The 3,020-nt window shown below is 42.4% G+C and overlaps 1 pseudogene; it reads left to right on the top strand.

Moving 5' to 3' along the window:
- The first annotated feature begins 635 nt into the window (after positions 1-635).
- LOC107977796 lies at positions 636-1,130 on the top strand (annotated as a pseudogene).
- Positions 1,131-3,020: the final 1,890 nt, after the last annotated feature.

Genomic DNA, 3,020 nt, shown 5'->3' with positions numbered 1-3,020 from the left:
TAGGTTAATTTAATTGTGAGAGCTAGTCAGTAATAAGCCTGAGACATTGGCCAAACTATTAATATTAAGCCTCTGAATATTTATTCAGGAAATGGCAGCTGGGAAAGAAACCTCCATTTACACTGAACAGCTTCAAGAAGAGCAAAGGGAAATGTGTCCACTCAGTAATAACATAGCTAAGGGACAATAGAGCAATAAAGAATCAAGTAAGCAGAACCAAATCCAGGTACAGATAGAAACCTAATGTATGCTAAGGCAGATTTACATGAGCAGAGAAAGACTCTTCAATAGAAAACAAACAAACAAACAAAAGCTCTCTGGGTGGTAGTAGCATACACCTTTAATCCTAGAACTCAGGAGACAGGCTGGAGGATCTCTGAGTTTGAGGTCTACCAGAGTGAGTCATACAGAGTGAGTTCTAGGACAACCATGGCTACACAAAGAAACCCTGTCTTGAACAAACATAAAACCAACCAAACAAACAAACAAATAAACAAAATCTCCTAATAGCTGTCTGCGCAGTTAGAAAAAAAATGGACACTTGGGCTATTATCACAAAAAATTTAAAGCTTTATTTAAAATATTAATGGGGGCTTTACAGACGCTGCTGTCCCCTGTCGCCTCTTCCTGCAGCCATGGTCAACCCTACCGTGTTCCTCGACATCACGGCTGATGGTGAGCCCTTGAGCCACGTCTCCTTCGATCTATTTGTAGACAAAGTTCCAAAGACAGCAGAAAAATTTCACACTCTGAGCACTGGAGAGAAAGGGTTTGGATATAAGGGTTCTCCCTTTCACAGAATTATCCCAGGATTCATGTGCCAGGGTGGTAACTTCACACACCATAATGGCAATGACGGCAGGTCCATCTACAGAGAGAAATTTGAGGATGAGAACTTCATCCTGAAGCATACAGGTTCTGGCATCTTGTCCATGGCAAATGCTGGACCAAACACAAACGGTTCCCAGTTTTTTATCTGCACCGCCAAGACTTAGTGGCTGGATGGCAAACATGTGGTCTTTGGGAAGGTAAAAGAAGGCATGAACATTGTGGAAGCCATGGAGCGTTTCTGGTCCAGGAATGGCAAGATCAGCAAGAAGATCACGATTTCCAACTGTGGGCAACTCTAACTCTTTTGACTTGTGGGCTTCTTACCTACCAGACCATTCCTTCTGTAGCTCAGGAGAGCATCCCCACCCCATCTTCTCACAATGTCATGTAATCTCTGCTCTCACTGAAATTCTTTGAGTTCCATATTTTCCTCATTCCCCTCCAAGTCTAGCTGGATTGCAGAGTTAAGTTTATGTTTATGAAATAAAAACTAAGTAAGAAAAAATATTAATGGAACAATGATATAGGCAAATATACATGACTTTGATAATATGTACTTAATATATACAAAGGAATACTAACTTTGGCTAACAGATTTTAAGATTGTGGGGGACAAAAGTTAGAAGAGAAGTATATTCTAGGAGATTTTGAAATACAACAAAATAGTGTGTATATACATTTTAGAGGGCATGAACTCATCACATTGCTTACAGTAGAACAATGAAGAAGAAAAGGGAGCCACAGGAGAGGAAGAGTGGATGCAACATTCCCACAGAAGGTGGTCAGCCTTGCTGAGGATCAGAACATCAGTCTCAGGAAGTATTTTTACTTATCAAGACCGTGAGACATGGAGATTGCAGAGGTCCCCAGTTAGGTTCCCAGCACCCACACACAGTGGCTCACGACTGCCTCTAACTTCAGTTATAGGGGATCGGATATCCTTTTCTGAACTTCTATGGTTCTATGGTTGCTTCACACACGCACACGCACACGCACACGCACACGCACACACAAAGATAAATTAAAGTTTCATGAAAACCTTCATCTGCCACTTGAAGTCAACTGTCACAACAGCATACTTGAGTACCATTGACTGTTTTCTCGGTATTTTATTCTCAAGATAGCCCTACCCAACATCACCAAGGTGACCCAGGCTGCCCACTGCAACACCACATGCAACAGTGAGCATCAACTGCGTAGGGCAGAAGTCTAGATCCACTTTGATTCATGTGTACCATAATCTCTGAGCTGCAGTTATGAGACAGGAGACCTAAGTACACTGTCACAGCTCTGATACATTGTGAAGAAAAGGAACCCATATGGCCAGGTGTACACTGCGGCACTCTATACCAAAAGCAAAAACTAGGAGTTGGAGAGGTGTCTCAGCAGTTACAAACTTGCTCTGCCCTTTATGGGACCAGAATTCAGTTTCCAGAAACCACATCAGGTGGCCTATAACCACCTGTAACTTTAGCTTCAGGGGATCTTATAACTTCTTCTGGCCTCTGCTGGTCCCACATACATGTGGTATATAACCACACAGAGACACATATGTATGCATAAACCAAAATAGAATAAAACTGGAAAGTCATACATGAAGTCTTACCACCACCCAGGGAATGGGGAGAGAGAAATCCCAGCTGGCACTAAGGGAGCCAGCATCACAGTCTGAAAACAGAAAGATTTGTTTCTTTCTGACATTTCCCCATGAGTTTGATACTCACATCATGGGCAAGATAACAGAAAAATAGAAACCACAGAGCAAGCCATGTAGTTCTTGCACAAAGATAGCCCCAAATCCGGAGCATCTGGTTATCAAACAACACAAGCAAAAACCAAAGGCACACCACAAGTAAAAAGCTGTAAGTACCAAATTTAATATGGAATGCCTATCCACAAGCCACTGTGAAGAACTCTGTCAATCATGTGGCAAATCATGAGTTTTCAGACTGTCAATCATCAATGGTGAGTGTCATGAGAAGGAGGTAGTACATCTGTGCACAGGTTGAGTGACAAATGCTCTGTGTTTTGTATGTAGTTAATAGGCAGGAAGCTGAGTGTTTGAAGAGACTGTGGCCTGGAGGGCCCTCTCTTAGTAATGGGTAAGCGTAAGTCATTGGAACCAGAGCTAATGGGTTCCAAGCCCTGATCTCTTTACTCCTTATGCTTCATGTCACCAAGAATAGCTC

This window comes from Cricetulus griseus, chromosome 7 (genome assembly GCF_003668045.3).
Source record: "Cricetulus griseus strain 17A/GY chromosome 7, alternate assembly CriGri-PICRH-1.0, whole genome shotgun sequence".
NCBI classification, from domain to species: Eukaryota; Metazoa; Chordata; class Mammalia; order Rodentia; family Cricetidae; genus Cricetulus; species Cricetulus griseus.
This window is presented reverse-complemented; position numbering and strand designations above follow the sequence as displayed.